The 23,162-nt window shown below is 37.4% G+C and overlaps 1 pseudogene; it reads left to right on the top strand.

The window, feature by feature from the left end:
- The first annotated feature begins 501 nt into the window (after nucleotides 1-501).
- LOC107795456 (protein ENHANCED DISEASE RESISTANCE 2-like) overlaps nucleotides 502-23,162 on the top strand; it is a 34,378-nt pseudogene continuing 11,717 nt past the window's right edge.

Genomic DNA, 23,162 nt, shown 5'->3' with positions numbered 1-23,162 from the left:
TTTTCTGGTTGATTACAACTAGGGTATAGTTTTAAATTCAGTTCTAGGGGTGTGCATTCGATTTATCGATTTGATTTTGACTCTTATCGATAATTAGTTATCGATTATCGATTTGTACATATGCTTATCATTATCGTTTCAATAAGGTTTCGATTTTTTCGATTTCGATTTATTTTTTGGGGCTTATCGATTACGCCAATAAAAAAATTTGCGGGATTCCACGGAAAGTATATTGCTATAAATACGCCTAACTAATATGGACAAAAAGAAGCTAAAATAAGACGAACACCGTTTATAACATAAAAATTGTGTCAACAAGCACATGCAACGAAACTAAAGTGAGATCAAATGTATGCCACCAACACTCCAACGGTATTAAAAAAAAAATACATCATCACAGCTAATTCTATTTTCCATTAATTTGAACGTCATTCCCTTGAGCTTTAAATATGATTATTCCTTAAATGTGGTAGATGAAATAATAGGGTTAGGGACTTAGGGTAAAGAAAAGAGTATTATAGAATAAGAGATTTTTTTTAAAAGTATATCTTATCAAGACAAAATCGAAATCGATAACTCGATAAAGAAAATTTCGAAATCAAAATCGAAATCGATAAATCGATAATCCGATATAGATAAACCGATAACAAATAATCGATTCGATTTATCGATAAACCGATTCAAATGCACATCTATGCATGAGCATCAACAGGTGAACCAACAGTAATGGCGAGCAACAAAAAAGAATCTGAAACACCTTACAAATTCCATGCACCTTCAAAAATCAAACCAAACAACCACCGAGTTTGACCAACAATTTCGCCGGCGATTCCATTTGTCAATGATGGGCGATTTGACGATGCCGATAACGAAGAATATTTTGAAAGTAAATTGAAAGAGATTTTTAAGGAATGACTCATCATAATTATTGTCCTGGATCTTGTTTAAAAATAGAATTGATAATAAAGGAAGGTGAAAATGGTTTCAAAATAAAATTTCTCTAAGAATGGTTGTTGGCGGTTCCCCTGTGCATATGGTTTCTTCCAGTAATGGTGAGATTGGCTCTCTGATGTGATTTTAAGTTAAAAAATGTTTCGAAAAGTTATGGCAGAATACTAGCAATGTGACCCAATTGAATTTTCTTGAAGATGAAGAAGGTGCTTTCCTCTTTTTTTGAAGATGGCAATACTCGTCTGCTTCTTCCTTGTCCGGTAGTGACTCCATGTTTGGTACTCGGAGTATTATTAAAAGCGCTCACTTCTCGCTTTAAGCGCTGAAGCAACGCGAGGCGCTGTTCTATCGCTTTTTTGCTATAAAAGCGACTCACATAAAAAAAGCGCACGCTTTAACTGCTTAAGCGAGAAGCACCGCGATGGAAAAAGCGCAAAAAACATACGCTCTTTTGCTAGGGTTTTTTAAAAAAAATTTGGCAAATAAACCGTCAGTTGCCAAATAAACATACGCTCTTTTGCTGCTCCAACTCCAGCGACACTGTTGCTCCAACGACTGCTTCTTCTCCGGCTCTGTGAAAGTTTCTTCTCTTTTCTTCTTTTTTTTCTTCTTCTTCTGTTCGACTCCTTTTTTCTCTTTTTCTTTCTATTTTTTTCACTTTCTGTTGCTCTGTTCTAGACATCTAATTTATGCTTTGTTCTTCTGCCCTATTTTTCTCTTCTTCTTTCTATTTTTTTCACTTTTTATTGCTCTGTTTTTGTTCCCTAAAACTATGCTTTGTTTTCTGGTTTATTTGGTTTTGTGCCCTAAAACTATGCTCTGTTTTCTGGTTTATGCTCTGTTTTTCTGGTTTTATTGCTCTGTTTTCTGCTCTGTTTTTCTGCTCTGTTTTTCTGCTAGTGCCACTGTTCTGGTTCGTCAAAATTAACTGCTAGTGCTTAATATGTTATTTTTAATGAGTTCTTAGCCATTTATTTATGCCTATTTTTTTTTTTTATTTATGTGTTAAATTGTGCTTCACATGAAAAAAGCGCGCGCTTCGCTTCGCGCTTCTCGCTTCGGTGAAGCGAGGCCTCGTCGCTTTTTTGCGCTTAACGCTCTCCAAAACACTGGGTACTCCATGAAACTGATGAAAAAGAAGAAGAGTGGTAATGTGGATGGGGATTTGTTTTAAAGAAGAGTAAAAGGAGAATAGGTTCGGGTGGGTTATGGGTAAGGAGTCGGGTTGGATTTTTTTAAATGTTGGGTTGGTTTAGTCTCTCAGAAGATGCCACATGTCTTGGCCGTTAAAATAAGGACAAATATAAAACTTTGATGGACGGCAGGGGTATATATGAATGGAAAGTATAACGGGGGATAGGATTGAACAATAAATAAAAGTAGAGGGATATATATGACCCTTTTCCATTTATACACATCTATAGTTTGATTAAAGAAATTCTGGAGAGAAAATAAAGTATGCTTGCAGATATCCTTGCCTATTGGATTACTATTTTGCTTAATATGCCTTAACCTAGTCAGGGAGCTGGACAATGATGTGAAAACCAAGTCCCCATACATAAGACAAGAAAAAAATGATAATCTAATCATATCCAACACAGTTAGTTTTTTCCTTTTGTCTTTGTTCTTTTCTTTTTCATGTATAGACTCTTCTTGGTTTGGATTTTGTCAGCCGATTTTATCACTTTTTCAAATTAAGTTAGTTTATCACAAGTAGTCGGTTACCACTGTTTGGAATTGCTCTGTTGACTAGTACCCACATAATAATTGATTTTACAATAGTCGTCTGTTTTAAATGATCATAATCAGATCATCATTCAAGCCAAACAGGCCGTAAAAGTAATTAGTTTGTGTCTGTCAGTTGCCTGACCACACTTTTCATGCTCTTTTACAGCTTGTTTGGATGGTCGTTACCTTTTGTATTGTATCGTATTGTTACTTTAAATACGATATTTGTTTTAGTTGTTACTTAAATTTTATAATCCCTCCGTTTCAATTTATGTGAACCCATTTGACTAGGCACGGAGTTTAAGGAAAGAGAGAAGACTTTTGAACTTGTGGTGTAAAATGAAGCACATATATTTTGTGTGGCTATAAATTATAGCATAAAGGTAAATTGTTTCCAAATAGGGAAAGAGGTCATTCTTTTTGGCACAGACTAAAAAGGAAATAGGTTCACATAAATTGAAACGGAGGGAGTATATCGTATCGTTCAATCTGTTGTTACGTAACGACGAAATGTGCCACTTTATGTAACGACCGATTTGGTGTGGTTGCGTCGTTATCTTGTCTTTTTCTCCCATCTCACCCTTCACTATTATTAAATAATTTTATTTTATCATTTACCCTACCTTTTTATATAATAAATTTACCCTGTATCATAATTTTTCTTTATAATATTACAAATTTATTTTTCATGTTGCTGGTGCATGAATATCATGAAAGAACGGTCTATCCAAACATTGTATTCATCAAACGATACAATACGATACGATACGATACGATACATTGTGAAACGATGTGTAACAACCATCCAAACAAGCTGTTAGGAAATAAATACATTTACAAGTGAAGTGCATGTTCCCTTCAAAATCAAAGGCAATGGGGTTCTTGAATGGACTCTGTTAGTTTGCTGCTCTTGATCTGCATTTAAATGCCCTGCTTTTGCTTTTAGAGAATTCAACTTTAGCATATTTCATCAGAACTTTTGCCAGTATTTCAAGACATTTTTATAATGCAATTACTTCTATAATGTTTAGTTTTGTATTTACAGGGTATCCTGATATCTAAACTAAAGAAAAAGCTGTATCATCTTTTATTTCAATTTAAAAGTTGGTCAAAGTGACTCTTCAAAAACAAAACTAGGCATTCAATTAGGGAGTATCAAAGAACTAGGCATTGAAAATTTAGCAAATTGCAGAACCGACAAACTTGAAGGGCTATGTTTCCTGTCATTGACAGTGCCTTTTATATTTTCTAATATAACATTAATGGGGCGTCTTGACAGTGTTTATGCAGAATTTTTTTGTGAAAGGCACAGTCATTTCTTTCTGTACCATCTTGGTACCATTCAATAAAATCTTTACCTTATCCAAAAAAAAAAAGGAACTTCAGCTTTTACAAATCAAGTGCTTTTCCAATATTGTAGGTTAAGTGCTGCTGAGGATGAAGATGATTCTCATGCAAACTTGCTGCGAAGGACTACAATTGGAAATGGTTGTTAATTTGCTTTTGTTCCTGATCTAATGTGTACTTTTCACTCAAAAGGGATTTTTTCCGCATCATTAATGGTCAGGTCTTCCTGAGTCAGTGGTTGATTGGACAAAGGAATTAGCCTCAGATTTGTGAAACCAGAATGCTAGCAATCAAGCGTTCTCGAGAAAGTACCGGCGGTTACTTCATTGCCAAAACGGTATGTGGATTTGATCAAGTTCTCTTCCAGTAGACTTGTTTTCTCATGCAACTGTTAGAACCAATGTTCTTTTTGTTTATTTTCTCGGTGATAGATTATCGTCATTAGTTAAGTTGTTGAACATTTACTATGTGACGTCTTCCTGGATTTTGACTTCTTTACTGATGGATGTTGCAGGGCTTCGCTTATTTGAGGAGCTTCTTGATGTTGATTTTCTAGTATGAGCTCGATGCTACGTTCTTTTCTGGCCTACACATAACATAACTTAGAATAGGGCGTTTTGAAATTTTCAATGCTTTCAATCTTAAAATAGGGCATTTCAATATGTTTTTATGATGTCTCACTTTGTTTCTGTGTAGCCAAAGAGCTGCAGTAGAGCAATGAAGGCTGCTGGGGTTGTGGAGGCTAGTTGTGAAGATATATTTGAGCTTGTAATGAGCATGGATGCAACACGTTTTGAGTGGGTGTTCAACATTGTCAATTTATTCGTAATAGTCTTCATGTTTCTCTGGTTGTTAGTTTCTGTACTTGTTAAATTGTAGGGTTGTAGATATAAAAGGGCAGTCATTTCTTAGGCGAACTTTATTCTTATTCCCATACTGAGCTTCCATAAGTAGTCCTGCCTTGGTACCTAAAGTTACTTCCTGCTTTTACTGGTTGTCTGGTACTTACTCTCTCTAACATCTCTGTTTCATTTAATCTAACATAGTTTGACTGGGAATGAGTAGCAAGTAGCCAATTTGGCTTGCATACTTGGTTGTAAGAATAAACCAAAAGGTTTTAGCAATCATAATTTGGTGTACTAAGGAGACAATTTCATGGTTACATTAGTATCATAAAAAAATAAGAATACTTTAAACATGCAGAACTTGTTGACTATTCGAATTTATAGTGAGTATATCAACTTTTCTGGGACATTCAGAACTGAACGTCCTGTAAAACTGGGATAGATAGAGATTACGTCCACTCTATATATACTCGATTTTGTTATAAGCCTGCTAAGCTTGACGGTGATTCCTACACAAAGTTGCTCGATGTCGAGGGAAATCTTTGTCGATCATCGAGTATGCAGATGCTGATAAGTGATAACTACTTATTAATATAATCTTTAAATAGCGAATTCTAGGTTTAACTTTAAAAGTATTAATCTCTGCGTTTAACTCAAATAATCCAAGCAGAGTCTCTTTTCTGATAAATAACTAAAGACTCTTATTTCAAGAGAAAGATATCAGAGAAATCCTGATGCAACAATTTGAGGACAATTAGGCTAGATATTCTGTCCAAAGCAAGCAGGATCATTTACATTGCTTGTTTATTTACTGGTCTAACTCCCCACTTAATTTTTTTAAAGTTCTTAATTGTGATTTGGGGTTGTTAATGTGGTTAAAAATCATCATTTGTAATGTATGTTGTGATCATAGAGTGAGTAACCTTCAAAATGGCTTAGTTCAGTATTCTAGAAGGATGTTCTTTGTTGTTAACTGGTGTTAAAAGGAGCATTTTGGGTAATCTTTCAGCTCTTGCATGTATTTCTATTTGTGGTTCTGATGAAAAACCTATTGTATGCCATCATTTCTAATTATGTACCTTCTTTGATTTTCAGCTTCCTTCTCTTTACATCCTGACAGTTTTATGAGGTGGTTGCAGTGTTGTCAAAGGCTCATTTAAGGCGCGCTTAAGCCCTGAAGCTCAGAAAAACTCAAGGAGGGCGCTTCGCCTCGCTTTAGTTGCGCTTTAGTGTAAGGCAAGGCACTAAGGCGTGCGCCTCATTACCCATGAGTTCTCTCTTGAATCAAGCAGCACTAAAAACCAACTATAATCAGAAATAAGTGTATTAGCTGCTAAGGAAAACATTTTGTAAGGCAAGGCACTAAGGCGTGCGCCTCATTGCCCATGAGTTCTCTCTTGAATCAAGCAGCACTAAAAACCAACTATAATCAGAAATAAGTGTATTAGCTGCTTAGGAAAACATTATAAATGAATTTGTTACTTTATTCTTGAAATACATATAAATTTTCATTTATTTCCTTCATTGCGCCTTTTTTAACTAAAGCCCACACTTTAAGTGCGCTTTGCGCTTAAAGCCCAAATAGACCTAGAGCGTTTTTTAGAGCTTTTCGCCTTTGACAACACTGGTTGGTTGAAGATCTAATGCTTGAACATTTATTAGCCAGCTGATGTTCTTAATGCTCTTTTGTTTACTGATGTATGCTGTTTTGGAGTTATAAGCATTTCAAAGATTTGAAACAGATTATATATATGATGCATTTGTAACAGAGCTGCAGTAAGATGACATATCAAAGGGGAAAGATGATTCTGTCAGTAGTAAAGATGATTTACTCCTGAGACTTTTTTGGTGAAAATTGAATGCCTATTTTCAGAAATGATTCTTGTGTTTGTCCAAGCTAACTGTATTCTCTATGTATGATCTGTGTTCTATGCTTCTTATTCCTGGCTGTTCGTTCCTTTTGGGTTTATTCTTAGATGTTTGTCTATATTACTTTGTGGAATCGGTTCATGCTCAGAAATTCTTGCATGCATTTCTGTGATTGGATCAGGGATTTATGCATTGAAATCAGGAGATTCTTTTGGTTTACGTGATGTGGGGTTTTGGCATGATTCTGAAACTTAATTTAGGGATGTTTTAATTATGCTACTTAAAATTTCAAAAGACTGTTTTAGGCCTTTTATGTTTTGATGCAATAATGTCAATGAAGTTGTGAAACAGTTAAAATGAAAAAGTGAATTTGGTATCTTGGTGTTACAAAGAAGGAAATGCATTTTCGGATCTAATAATGAAATTTTTGAGTTTGGAATGTTACACTATATTGCAGTTATTGTCATACAGCTATTCAGCTTGACATAAATCATATATCTATTCAGATTATCTTTTGTGAAATTTGCAATATTCCTTTACTTGGTGTTACACTCTTGCATTGAAGTATCTATTAAGGTGATATGGATAATGTACCCATTTTGTCTGAAAGAAAAGCATGGCAAGTTAATGGTAAGTTGTCTCTCAGTTATCAGTTAGTCTTTGATGTTCAGGCTCTCTTTTCTATTGGCCTAACAGGTGGGACTGCAGCTTCCAGTATGGTAGTCTAGTTGAGGAGGTAGATGGACACACAGCAATACTATATCACAGACTTCAACTGGATTGGTTCTCGACGTAATATGTTTCCCTGGTTACAGATCTTCACTGTGCTGTAGTTGGGTGTTTGACTATTTTATGTGTACTGTTTGACTTCTGTTTAGTTTGGTTACATTAGCTTCGGCAGGAAACTGAGTTGAATGTTTCACAGTTAAATGCTAATGAGCTTGTTGGCAACTCTCAGCCTGGCTGTTTCTCCATCAAGGAGTGTGGATACACTTGTGTTATCCATGCTTGCTTTGATATAGAAAAGGTGTTTGTGTATGTGTAACCGGTCGCTTGTCTCTGAGAATTTCCCTTTTCGGTGATGGAAATACTTGTTTCTAATTATTTTTTCAGTTATATTGCCTACATTGACATTTGCTCTTTTTTAGTTTAAGAAAAATTTTCACTTCATTTTAATAAAACACTGTTCTTCACTTCCTAATATAGTATTATAGCATAAGAGTATTAAGTAGTATTTGAATTAAAAGATGGGACTCAACTCTGTGTATGGGCGAGTTGGCTACTTCTTGGAGATTTTGGTGTACTGGACTGATATTGGGAGAGAGAGCTTCATTGTTCATCGATGTTCACTCCAAACAAACTAAATTACTTAAATCAGTCCCTGCTTTTTAACACCATCTGAGTTTGTGTTCTTTCTTTCTTTCTTTTTTTGATAAGTAAAAGTAATTTTATTCCATTTGAACAGCTGTGAGTTTGTGTTATTTCTTTGTTCTTTTGTTTCTTTTTTCTCTGAAAGAAAATAAATATGATTTTTTAATTATCACCCCCCCCCCCCCCCCCCCCCCCAAAAAAAAAAAGAAAAGAAAATATAATGAAAAAGAAGATAGAAATAGGAAATTCTTTTGCGGACTATTGTGGGTGTTTCTGGCTGAGATGTCATTGTATGCAATGCAGGTTTATATGGCCTCGTGATCTTTGTTATGTACGATATTGGCGTCGAAATGACGATGGCAGCTATGGTGATGGAAATACTTGTTTCTAATTATTTTTTCAGTTATATTGCCTACATTGACATTTGCTCTTTTTTAGTTTAAGAAAAATTTTCACTTCATTTTAATAAAACACTGTTCTTCACTTCCTAATATAGTATTATAGCATAAGAGTATTAAGTAGTATTTGAATTAAAAGATGGGACTCAACTCTGTGTATGGGCGAGTTGGCTACTTCTTGGAGATTTTGGTGTACTGGACTAATATTGGGAGAGAGAGCTTCATTGTTCATCGATGTTCACTCCAAACAAACTAAATTACTTAAATCAGTCCCTGCTTTTTAACACCATCTGAGTTTGTGTTCTTTCTTTCTTTCTTTTTTTGATAAGTAAAAGCAATTTTATTCCATTTGAACAGCTGCGAGTTTGTGTTATTTCTTTGTTCTTTTGTTTCTTTTTTCTCTGAAAGAAAATAAATATGATTTTTTTAATTATCACAAAGCCCCCCCCCCCCCCCCCCCCAAAAAAAATATAATGAAAAAGAAGATAGAAATAGGAAATTCTTTTGCGGACTATTGTGGGTGTTTCTGGCTGAGATGTCATTGTATGCAATGCAGGTTTATATGGCCTCGTGATCTTTGTTATGTACGATATTGGCGTCGAAATGACGATGGCAGCTATGGTAAGCATACCCCTAAAAATTACTAATTTTTGTTCTCTCCTTGCTATTTATGACTATACGTGATTTACTTTGTCAATTTGCAGTTGTGTTATTTCGTTCTAGGGAGCACGAGAATTGTGGTCCAGTACCTGGATATGTTCGTGCTCATATAGAGAGTAACTTTGTTTCTCTTACTCCTTCTCAATAAATTCATTTGATAACCATATAAATTGGGAATGATGTTGAAGCTATATATCTTTCACAGAGATATTCTGCAGCTTACTATGTTATTTGTGACAAAAGATGCTAACCAGTTTTCAAATCTATTAGGTGGTGGATTCAATATTTCTCCTCTCAAACCTCATAATGGGAGGCCCAGAACGCAAGTCCAACACCTAATGCAGATCGATTTGAAAGGGTGGGGGTTGGCTATATCTCATCCTTTCAACAGCATTGTCTGTTTCAGATGTTAAACACTGTTGCTGGTAAGCTTTTATGCTAGGCGAAAGTTACATCCATTGAAACAGGTTTTTTGTTATATCATAGTTTTCTAATATGCATTAACTAGGTTAATTTTACCTTATCCAAAAAAAAATCTAATAATTAGGCTAGTAAAAGAAAAATGCATTAACTAGGCTAGTGCATGAGCTATTTATGATATGTAATGTTTAGCATTGGAGCAATTTCTTTAGTGATCACTGCTTGTGATGTGACTTCAGGAATCTTCTGTCTTCCTCCTTTTCCTGGGAACTGCTTATTGTGCGCAAAATAGTGATTGTAGTGATGGTTGTTTTCCATTTCGTTAAAAGACTAATTAGTAAGAGGGACTATCTTCCTCCTTTTTCCACGGTACTGCTTGTTGTGCGCGAAATAGTTTGTTGGAATAGTTATTTGCCCCGCATAATGTTGAAAGACAAAATAGTAAGAAGGGAAAAACATACATAGTGAACAGCTTTCTTTGATAGTGTTTCCCGATCAAAGCTCAATCTGAATCTGATTTCTGATTATCTTACTTCAGGACTTTGTGAATACTTTTCCCAAACTGACGAAAGGGCTGCTGCGCCGAGAATACCAGTTATGGTTAACATGACATCAGCATCTATCTCCAAGAAGAGTCGAAGCGAATTAGGGACTTCTCATCACCGTACTGCGTCCTTGGACCTAGTACATGCTGCAAATAGAAATGCTTCAATGATGGATGATTTCTCTGATGAGCATGAAGATTTTCAAGGGGTCGATCAGGAGGTTTGAACTTTTAGATCATTTCACGTATTTTCCGAGTCTCCTTTTAAACACGTGGCTTGGACTCTTTGCAGGTAATGCCACCCAGCTTTGAAAATGAAATGAAGAAAACTGGTAGGTCTTAAAATGGTTTTGTTTCACTTCTATATGTGAAATATTTATTTGGGTTGTTCAATTCCTTATTAACATTGTCTGTGTACTGCTGAAGCCCTTGAAGAACCTTTGGAGCAAATTGATTTGTCCATTTTCTCGGGTAACCTTCGAAATAATGACAATGATGGTGGACGTAATTGCTGGAGAATATCTGATGGAAATAACTTTCGAGTTCGTAGCAGGAATTTTTGTTATGACAAATTAAAGGTCCTTAATTTGTATATTGTACCCTTTATAAGTGCTTTATGTTTAGTTTAATAATCTATTGCAAGCTGGCTGAGCATCTCTTTGGAAAATATCCATGCAGATTCCTGGGGGTAAACATTTAATGGATCTTGTTTCGGTTGACTGGTTCAAAGATACTAAACGCATGGACCATGTTGCCAGGCGGCCTGGTTGTGCAGCACAAGTAAGTGATATTTGACTGAATTTCAAGGGAATAAGAACCTATTAGGGATAGCTAAGGATTGTTATGATTGTTTCTCTATTTGTAAATTAGCAAGTTGAAAAGTATAACTTTAGTCAAACCTGCTTGTTTTGTGTTTCTTGCCAAAACAAAAATAACTCAAGCGATACACAGAACTTATCATTGTCAAGTTACAGATGGAAAATTTTAATTGGGTTTTAATTTCAGGACAACTCAATAAATATGTGGAAAAACTCATAATAGTGTTTAATTTAGAGCAACCAAGTGCGACAAAGTAAAGGTTACAAAATGTGGAGACCTAAACTGGAATTGAGTCATTTTGTCTCCATACATCAATGTGAACAATCTTGAAAGGGACACAGCTTGTTTTGGAATGAAGCACGCTTTTGTTCCTTAAGTTTACATGACTGACAATCAATTGACGATATAGAGGGAAGATCGGGATCAACAGCTGAAATTTAACGATGCAGATGGCTAAGACAGCTGTGGGTGGGAGGGGGCTCAGTGAAAATTAATGATGTGAAAGAGGATTCAGAAACTTTGTGATTCACACCCTTCACCAATCATCCATCCTGTACTCCATTTTAGAAACAGATGAAATTAATTTTAATGGAATAATCAAGACATTTAGTGAGTTTATACTTTATTGGTAGAAATAACGTTAAAATGACACTCAGAACATATAAAACACCGTGCCAGGGATTGATTAATGGAACTTGACCAACTGCCTGGGCATGATTTTGGTTTCTTTCAGAATGGGTAAATGTGAGTGATTGTCTGGATAATGGAAGAGAAAGAGAACAAAGTTCTTTTTATCGGTCATTTGGTCTGAAGCTACTGAATCAAGGATCCAGGTCTAAGAGATAAGAGTTAGCTGGACATGCGACTGACGACCTTTATCGGTGGCAATACAGTGGATGAATTAGCTGGCTCATTTTCTAGGAACTAGTCTTAGTCAATACTTAAGATGAATTGGCTGATCTCCTGAAGGTGTACTCTGACTCGATAGAGAGAAGGAAAAACTGCAAAAAACAAAAAACGCCATAATAGAGGCTCGATTTACGAACACCAAAATATTTAGAAGAGTCATCTCTGAATAGTGCACCCATTGGTCTTATCCAATAACGGGTGCCCATATACTCACATAAAATATTTCTAGCAGTGGTTGTACAGAAGAATTCATAGTTAGAACTCAGAACTAAGCTATGGGTACTTGTGCACTTCCTCCGTATAGTGCAGGTCTGCCTCTGACGGAATCTGGTGTGGTGCTGATGACAGTGATTGGAGATTATCTGGTGTGCCGGCAATGAGTCACTGACAATGACTATTGTTAGAATAGTTATGTGAATATATGTAATTAGTCTTAGTCCCTTGTGTAATAGGAGTAGGTTATGTGTTATGTATACATATAAATAGGGTTCATTGTAAAATAGAATATAAATAATAGATTTTTCTCCCGTGCTTTCTCACATGGTATCAGAGCATTGGTGAGATAATTATCGTTGTGCATCATTCCAACGACATTGGGAAGAAATCAGTTGTCACCGTGCAATTTTCTAGTGACTTAAGCAGCTGCTTACGTCAATCTGAGTTTCAGTGGGGTTTGTGCACATTCCAAACCCTAGTGAAGATCTCCGGCAGAAAACTTCACACGCATCATCGCGCGCCTCCGACAGTTAGGGTTCCGGCGAGAGTGTCACCTCATGCGCTGGCGCGTGAGGTCGTTTTCTGGCATCTTTCAAGTCTGATTTTTCTTTTGGGCTGGTCACCTGCCTTTCCCGACTCGACCCTTCGAGATTTTGTGGTTTCTCAGTTAGTGAAAAAGTGTTTTCCGGCAAGAGCCGTGGTTTTTCCGGCGAGAGCAGTGGTCTGTCACTGTTCTGCTCACTTTTCCGGCCACCTTGTTCACATACAAAGGTCGCCTGTTGATTCCGACCTCAAGTCATTTAATTTCCACCATTTTGTAGACTTCAATTTGTTTCCGACGAAGATCGGAGAAGTAGAGCAGTGTCCGATCATTATAATAGTTTGGTTCCAATTTCTAATTGCTTGATCTAAGGGTATCTCATCACTCTTAGTTATTTTTATCGGATATTTGGCTTTGATCTCTCTTAAGTTCATTGTAAGGTCACTCAGATCTGATGTTTTTGGCTCAAATACTATTGGATCATGTACTTAGAATGTTCATATGGTGTCTTTATCAGATTATATCGAGTTCCTTATAAAGCACGTAAGTAGATACCTTATGAGATAGCTTCTATAGCTCAAACAGGTAATAGCGTGACTTGTGTCTCTCAATCGTCTTCTTCTTCCGACTCTTGGGTCATTGATTCAGGTGCATCTGATCATATTTCTGGTAACAAATTTCTTTTCACTAGTATTTTATATTCTCAATCTCTTCCAACAGTCACAATGGCCAAAGTGTCTCAAACCATGGCAACTGCAATAGGTCAAGCAAGTCCACTTCCTTCCTTACCTTTAGATTCAGTTCTTTATGTTCCCGGTAGTCCTTTTAATCTCATAGCCGTTAGTCGCTTAGCCAAATCACTTAAATGTGCTGTTTTATTTCTTGATGACCTTATTTTTATATAGGAACACAGTACGGGGCTCATTGGTACCGGACATGAATCAGATGGACTTTATTACCTTATCCTTGCAAAATCACATGGACTTGACATCTTGTCTTCCTTCAACAACTTGTCATGTTAATGATTCACCAGATTTATTACATAAACGATTGGGACATCCTAGTTTGTCAAAACTTCAGAAAATGGTACCTGACTTATCTCATTTGTCTACTTTGGAGTGTGAGTCATGTCAGCTCGGTAAGCATACCCGCTCCCATTTCCCTCGGCGTCTTGATAATCGAGCAGAGTCACCTTTTACTTTAGTCCATTCAAATGTTTGGGGTCCTAGTCGGGTCAGTTCTACCTTGGGGTTCCGCTACTTTGTCAGTTCCATTGATGATTATTCCAGGTGCACTTGGATATTTTTGATGAAAAATCGATCTGAGTTGTTTTCTATTTTCCAGACCTTCTACGCTGAAATTCAAAATTAATTTGGGGTTTTTATCCGCACATTTCGTAGTGATAATGCCCTAGAGTATTTGTCTTTCCCATTTCAGCAATTTATGAAATCTCATGGGATTATTCATCAAACATCTTGTCCGTACACATCCCATCAAAATGGGGTAGCTGAAAGAAAGAATAAACATCTTATTGAAACTGCTCGTACCCTACTTATACAATTTCATGTTCCGTTGCATTTTTAGGGGGATGCAGTTCTTACATCTTGCTATCTTATTAATCGTATGCCATCTTCAGCTATCCAGAATCAAGTTCCATTCTCTGTCCTATTTCCCCACTTACCTTTGTTCTCTCTTCCACCCCGTGTTTTTGGGAGCACGTGTTTTGTTCATAACTTTACTCTAGGAAAAGATAAGTTAGCTCCTCGTGCTCTTAAGTGCGTATTTCTAGGTTACTCGAGAACGCAAAAGGGATATCGATGTTATTCTCCTGACCTCCAACGGTATTTTATGTCTGCTGATATTACCTTCTTTGAAACCCAATCATACTTCACAGGTCCAGGTAATCACCTAATATTTTTGAGGTGCTACCAGTTCCGTTTTTTGGAGATTCAGTCATTATCTCCCATTCATCTTCCTCTATAGCTCCAGTTGCAGCTCCACCACCTACAGCTCCAGTTGCAGCTCCACCACATATAGCTCCAGTTCCACCAACTATAGCTCCAGTGCCACCACCTAATCCAGTTCAACCTTCTACAGCTCCACCAATCTTGATTTATCATCGTCCTCCGCGCCTAGCATGGCCCAGCTGATTCATGTCTTGCACCTCACCCTACTAATACTGCGGACTTATCTCCTCTTAGTCAATCGATTGCACTACGAAAAAGTATATGGTCCACACTTAATCCTAACCACCATTGTGTCGGTTTAAGTTACCATCGTCTATCATCATTCTATTGTGCATTTATATCATCTTTGTCCTCTGTTTTCATCCCTAAGTCTACGGGTGAAGCACCGTCTCATCCAGGGTGGCGACAGACTATGATTGACGAGATGTCTGCTTTACATATGAGTGGTACTTGGGAGCTTGTTCCTCTTCATTCGAGTAAATCGACTTTTGGTTGTCGTTGGGTGTATGTAGTCAAAGTTGGTCCAGATGGCCAGGTTGATCGACTTAAGGCTCGTCTTGTTGCCAAAGGGTATACTCAGATATTTGGGCTCGATTACAGTGATACTTTTTCTCCAGTGGCTAAAATAGCATCAATCTGCCTTTTTCTATCCATGGATGTTGTTCGTCATTGGCCTCTCTATTAGTTGGACATTAAGAACCTTGAGGATGAAGTTTATATAGAGCAACTTCCTGGTTTTGTTGCTCGGGGGAGTCTAGTGGCCTTGTATGTTGGTTGCGCCGGTCACTCTATGGTCTAAAGCAGTCTCCTCGAGCATGGTTTGGTAAGTTCAGCACAGTTATTCAGGAGTTTGGTATGACTCGTAGTGAAGCTGATCACTTTGTGTTTTATCGGCATTCTGCTTCAGATCTTTGTATTTGATGGTCGTATGTTGACGATATTGTTATTACCGGCAATGATCAGGATGGTATTAGTAAGTTGAAGCAACATCTCTTTCAGCACTTTCAGACTAAGGATCTGGGCAGATTAAAGTATTTTCTGGGTATTGAGGTTGCTCTGTCTAGCTCAGGTATTGTGATCTCACAATGGAAGTATGCCCTAGATATTCTTGAGGAGATAGGAATGACAGGTTGTAGACCTGTTGACACTCCGATGGATCCGAATTCTAAACTTCTGCCAGGACAGGGGGGGCCTCTTAGCGATCCTGCAAAATATAGGCGGCTGGTTGGTAAATTAAATTACCTCACAGTGACTAGACCTGGCATTTCCTTTCCTGTGAGTGTTGTGAGTCAGTTTATGGATTCTCCCTGTGATAGACATTGGGATGCAATTGTCCGCATTCTTCGGTATATAAAATCAGCTCCAGGCAAATGTTTATTTTTTTAGGATGGAGGCCATGAGCAGATCGTTCGATATTCAGATGCTGATTAGGCAAGATCACCTTCTGATAGACGTTCTACGGTTGGATATTGTGTCTTAGTAGGAGGAAATTTGGTGTCTTGGAAGAGCAAGAAACAGAATGTGCTTACTTGATCTAATGCAGAAGTAGAATATCGAGCAATGGCTATGGCGACATGTGAGCTAATTTGGATCAAACAGTTGCTCAAGGAATTGAAATTTGGTGAGATCAGCCAGATGAGACTTGTGTGTGATAATCAAGTTGCTCTTCATATTGCGTCAAATCCAGTGTTGCATGAGAGAACTAAACACATTGAGATGGACTATCACTTTGTTAGAGAAAAGATACTCTCGGGAGATATTGCTGCAAAGTTTGTGAAGTCGAATGATAAGCTTGCAAGTACTTTCACCAAGTCTCTCAGTGCTCCTCATATTAGCTACATATGTAATAAACTCGGTACATATGATTTATATGCACCAGCTTGAGGGGGAGTGTTAGAATAGTTATGTGAATATATGTAATTAGTCCTAGTCCCTTATGTAATAGGAGTAGGTTATGTGTTTTGTATAATATAAATATGGCTCATTGTAAGATAAAATATAAATAATAAATTTTTCTCCTGTGCTTTCTCACAACTATGATGGTGGATTAAGATGTGTGCAGTGTCCTTGCAGTCTGCAGCCACTGTGTTTGTTTCGTAGACAAAGCTCTTACTATTATTGGTTACTGATCTGACGACAAAATTGGCATGAATTTGCAGACAGTAAATAAATACACTTCAAACTTCGTAGGAAAATTTCCAGTGAGCGAGATGAACTAAAGTTTGGTGTTTTTAATCCTTAGCTTTGATACCATGTTAAAAAAGAAACATAAGCACAGAAACTTGTATTTACTTGAAGACAGTACAAAGTCTTGTTATATAATAGTTTGGCCTAACAAGGTAAATTACCTGCTTAGAAAATGCTAATAATGACGTAATTAAGTACAGGATGTCTGTAATATAGGAGTATTAAATTTTTCTGCAAATGAATCTACAAACCCTATGAGTGAAGTTAGAGTTTAAAGTCCATTTTACAAAAGCCACGTGCAGATTTAGGGTCTGCTAATGTACTAATTGCCTTATGTTGGGGTGTGTCTGTGTGGGTGATCTGTACAATTTACTGGTTGATGGACTCATATTGCAGGGTCCAGAGTCTTCAGTCAATGTGCTTTATTTTGCGCATCTTGTCTGGTTTTGCTATAATATTGAAGATTTACTTCTTTGTAGTCATTGCATGGTGAACCACTTTATATTTATACTTGCACCCATATTCTTCGGGTTGCTTCAGAGAAAGGTCTGTTCTCTTTGGTGTTTAATCTTCAAGTAAGAAAATCCTTCAGTATCCTGATTTGGGTTACTATTACAAGCAGAGGCGGATTCAGGATTTGAAGTTTATGGGTTCCTATTGTAATATCAAATTAATATACAATAATAACTGGGTTCACAGTTATATATTTATCAATATTTAATGGATTTTTTAATAAAAATACAGAGTCTACGCAAAAGTTACTGGGTTCTCGGGAACCCGGTAAATATACTCTACATCAGCCACTGATTACAAGTGCATCATGATGAAACAAGTAGACAACATTTGTCTTCTGAAAGGTACCCGGATCAACTCACTACAGCATGGTTTTCTATTTTGTAATGAAAGAGTTAGCACCTGGTTCTCTCTTGCAACATTTTGTTGATGGTGATGATGATTTCCGCAACAGTAGAATGAAGCTCATCCCTTCTGTGCCGAAGGTACTTTTCTCTATTCATATTGTCTGGGAGATGGTGTTTAAGGTAGAATGGATTTAATGACATTTCTGTATTATGGAATCACAAAGTTCGCATGTTTTAACTAGATATGATCTCATGTAATATTTTAGACGTAATGGCTTTTTGACTCTTAAAGGCTTGTCTCTTTAGAAGCATGGGAACACAAAAATGTCAAAGCTTGGTGAATAGCAGGGTTGGGGTTGTGAGTGAGATGTAGCCTCAGAATTCAGGTTCATAGGGAAATCTTTAGACTAGGGGAGGGTGGAAAGGGAGCAGCAAAAAGGAGGATGATCAGAAGTCATGGTGGAAGTTTGGAGTTTATAATGGAATTACTTAAAACATACTTTAAATAAAACTTTGGTGGAAGTTTTTGAATCGAAAAATTTAGGGTCCTTTTGAAATGATTCTCTCTGAATTTGAAGTTCTTATGTATATACTTGTGTTGGTGATGTAGAGGAGTTGTACTCCACATCAGCTAGAAGCTGCCACTAGTTTACCTGTCACGATCCAAACCGATGGGCCGCGCCGGGTGCCCGAGTCCTACCTGTTAAACACCTCTAAGCATGCGTTTAAGATATAAACCTAAATAACATCTGCTGAATTACGAAGATAACATACGTGAATGAAACCTGACAACAAGGCATATATACGTATACATGCAGAATACAATGGGCGAGCCGGCAAGGGTGCTATAGACAACTATACATCCAAAATTGAAAGCCGACAAGGCCACATACAACCCAACTAGACATACTGTCTACAGACCTCTAATAGAAACATCAATGTACAAAGACGGAACTAAGCCACGTCATACCCACATCACGCCAATTCTCGCTGGTCAGGGATCCTAAGAACTGCACCTGCAGGCATGAAATGCAAGCCCTGTGAATTAGGGCGTCAGTACGAAAAATGTACTGAGTATGTAAGACATGAAAATTAGTACGTAAAAGGCATAGGTGAAACATGGAATAAAGAAACACATCCTTAAATCTGAATAACTATGTAAATTCTGAAACATTTATAATGTCATGCACGTGCGTATAAATGTCGTGTCATGCATAGGTATGAGTGTACAGAATATTATCAAGCCGCCACTGTGGGCAACATCATCAACATACCAGCTGATCAGGTGGTGGTGCGTATATAACGCCGTAACCTTTTTCCATATCCCATATACATATATTTACATATATACGCGTATATAACGCCATCTGGTCATTGGTCAATGCACATGTATAAAGGGGTGAAATGCATGAATAATACGTAAAAATCTCAATATTCCTTCCGGATAAACTTTTCCAACTGCGTATTTTTCTGAGACCCATGAACAGAAGATAATAGAAATTTTCATGGGGAATCAAGAATATAGACACCCCTAATATCTCTATGAATAGAGTAATTTATGGAAACTGTGTGTTTGCTCATTTCTTTAGTATAGTTTGGACCATGCCAAAAGAAGGAAGGGAAGACATTAACATACTTGGAGTAGGAAAACTCCGTATAATATTCTTGGCGAAGCTTGCACCGTACTCTTCTAGAACCGTAAAATTTCACGTTGCTACTATTCCAACAAATCCTCGTTGGAAAATTTGCTTCTTTTCCTAACGTTTTTGAAGAGGATCATATATATCAAAGTGAGTATTTAACTTCTGGTTCCTTAAGGCTCTTAGACATCAACCATGAAAAATTTGAATGAATATCATTCTCTGAAATGGATAACATTTCTTATACTTTGAAGACTAAGGAATGGAATATCCTTCTTTGGATTTTTGGATGTTTTTTGGGTCTTATTTTTGTCCAAATGCATGGATAAGACTCCTTAATTGCTAGCCACGTAGGTTAATAAAAATGCTTAGTCACTTCTCACATTTGTAGCTTCTTGCCACATTTTGGGTGATAATTTATAATTTTTATCCACTTATTAGTTAAATGGGTAATGTTCTGTTATCCGGTAATTAATCAATTACCCGCATAATTTAAAAATTGTCTCAAATTACTTAAAATTCTATTTATTTTTAATATACTTTATACATCATACTACCGTGGTCATATAATATATATATATATATATATATATATATATCATATAACCGTGTTCATATGGTACCTTTCATGGTACTCGTTCATAATCATCGGGTATTATCGCTCGACCCGTATTTTATCCCAAATTGGCAACTTTCAACGAAACTCGTTTTTTTTAATTCGTGTACCCTTTATCCTTCATGACACTTATTTATCGCTTGTTATAAAAAGCGTAAATACGTTAACCTCAAGATAATCTCATCCCCGAGTCTATGTCAATTAACTGAAGACGAAACTTTTAACGTACGAAAACGCGAGATGTAACAGAATCGAAATTATAAAGATGAGAGATATTTTATTACCTAATGAATCGAAAATAAAATTTTTAAAGATGAGAGACATTTCATTACCTAATGAATTTTAAAATTACAAAGATAAAAGAGAGATATTTTTTGTATAAATTTGTAATGATTAATATGATACATCTCAAGCACTACTTCATATTTATTTAGTATAAAATAAAATTAGGACCCTTCTCTGGAGGAGGAAATAAGTAGGGATATCTAGACTTCATGTCTTTCTCGGCGTCCCAAGTCATTTCTTTCACCTTGTTGTTCCTCCAAAGTACTTTCACGGAGGCTACCTCCTTATTCCGCAGCTTGCAGATTTGTCGGTCTAGGATGACAACCGGAATTTCCTCGTATGACAAGTCCTCTATAATCTGTACATCATCCTTGGGCACCACTCGGGTAGGATTGCCAATGCACTTCCGTAACATAGATACGTGAAAAATCGGATGGACAAACTCCAATTCCGAGGGTAATTCTAACTTATAAGCTACTTGGCCCACTCTCCGAATGATCCTATAAGGCCCAATATATCGTGGGCTAAGTTTGCCTTTCTTGCCAAACCTCATCACACCATTCATAGGTGACACCTTTAAGAACACCCAGTCATCAACCCCGAACTCTAAATCTTGTCGCCGCACGTCAGAATATGACTTCTGACGACTCTGAGCTGTTAATAGTCGATCCCGAATCAACTTTACTTTTTTATGGCTTGCTGAACCAGGTCTGGCCCATGTAACCCAGATAATCCAACATCAAACCACCCTATATGTGACCTACACTTCCATTCGTAGAGAGCTTCGTATGGAGCCATCTGAATACTAGAATGGTAACTATTATTATATGCGAACTCAATAAGCGGCAGATGATCATCCCAGCTACCTTTGAAGTCTATTGCACAAGCTCGTAACATATCCTCCAGTGTTTGAATAGTACGCTCAGCCTGTCCGTCTGTCTGGGGATGAAATGCTGTACTAAGACTTACTTGAGTCCCCAATCCTTTTTGGAAGGACCTCCAGAAGTTAGCTATAAATTGAGCTCCTCTATCCGAGATAATAGATACAGGGACACCATGCAGTCGTACTATCTCCTTAATATAAAACCCTGTATAATCCTCTAAGGAATATGTAGTTCTAACGGGCAGAAAATGGGCTGACTTTGTAAGCCTATCAACAATCACCCATATCGAGTCGAACTTACACTGGGTACGAGTTAAGCCTACGATGAAATCCATATTGATTATTTCCCATTTCCAAGTCGGAATCTCTATAGCCTGCAATAATCCATCGGGTTTTTGATGCTCAATCTCAACCTGCTGACAGTTAGGACACTAAGCAACAAATTCTGCTATATCCTTTTTCATTTCGTCCCACCAATATACTTCCCCGATATCATGATACATCTTTGTCGCTCCTGGATGGATAGAATAACGAGAATAGTGAGTTTCTCCCATAACCTGCCGACGCAGCCCTGCAACATTGGGCACACATAATCGCCCTTGATATTTGAGGACCCCATCTTCTGTAATTTCAAACGGTGTCTTCTCCTTTTGAAGGGTGGTATCCCTGTAATGAACTAACACAGGATCCTCGTACTAGCGTTTCTTTACTTCAATTACTAAAGAGGATGTTGTCGTGTCCTGAATAGTAATTCCAATATCACCCGAGTCCAGTAACCGAACTCCAAGACTAGCTAGCTGATGAACCTCATGGGTTATTCCCCTCTTTTCTGGCTGTAAATATGACAGGCTACCCATAGATCTACGGTTGAGGGCGTCGGCTACTACGTTCGCCTTCCCCGGATGGTATAAAATATCAACGTCATAGTCTTAAGTCGCTCCAACCATCTCCGTTGACGTAGATTCAATTCCTTTTGCTTGAAGATATACTGGAGGCTCTTATGATCCGTATAGATATCAACATGAATGCCATACAAGTAGTGCCTCCACATCTTTAGTGCATGAATCACCGCGGCTAACTATAAATCGTGGGTCGGGTAGTTCTTCTCGTGCTTTCTTAGTTGTCTAGAAGCATAAGCCACAACCTTATCATGCTGCATCAACACACAACCCAACCCAACGCCTGAAGCGTCACAATAGATAACGTAACCATTGATCCCTTCTGGAAGTGTTAGAACCGATCCTGACGTTAATCTGTCCTTTAATGCCTGGAAACTCCGTTCGCAAGCATCAGCCCAATGAAACTTTGCTCCCTTCTGAGTCAACTTAGTCAAAGGTGCTGAAAGGGAAGAAAATCCCTCTACAAATCTGCTGTAATAACCTGCCAAACCAAGAAAGCTACGAACCTCTGTCGGTGTTGTGGATTTAGGCCAAGTCTTTACTGCCTCAATCTTTTGTGTATCCACCCGGATGCCTTCTACAGAGTTTAACCAGAATTCACACTTAGAGAATTTTGCATACAATTTCCCTTTTTGTAGAACTCTGAGTACAATACGCAAATGATCTGCATGTTCAGCCTGTGAACGAGAATACACCAATATATCGTCGATAAATACAATTACGAACAGATCTAAAAAGGGCCTGAACACACGGTTCATCAAATCCATGAATACTGCTGGGGCATTGGTCAAACCGAACGACATAACCCGAAACTCAAAGTGCCCATATCTAGTCCTGCATGCTGTCTTCGGAATATCTTCATCCTTAACCCTTACTTGATGGTACCTGGACCTCAAGTCTATTTTTGAAAAACACTTGGCACCTTGCAACTGATTAAATAAATCATCAATTCTCGGGAGCGGGTACTTATTCTTGATCGTCACCTTATTCAGTTGCTTATAATCAATACACATTCGTAAAGAACCATCTTTCTTTCTCACAAGCAACACATGTACTCCCCAAGGTGACGTACTAGGTTTGATAAAACTTTTTTCAAGCAAGTCCCTTAGTTGTTCCTTTAACTCTTTCAGCTCTGCGAGGGCCATTCTATAAGGGGGAATAGATATTGGATGACTATCTGAAGTAGGTCAATGGCAAACTCAATTTC

This window comes from Nicotiana tabacum, chromosome 1 (genome assembly GCF_000715075.1).
Source record: "Nicotiana tabacum cultivar K326 chromosome 1, ASM71507v2, whole genome shotgun sequence".
Classification (NCBI taxonomy): domain Eukaryota; kingdom Viridiplantae; phylum Streptophyta; class Magnoliopsida; order Solanales; family Solanaceae; genus Nicotiana; species Nicotiana tabacum.
This window is presented reverse-complemented; position numbering and strand designations above follow the sequence as displayed.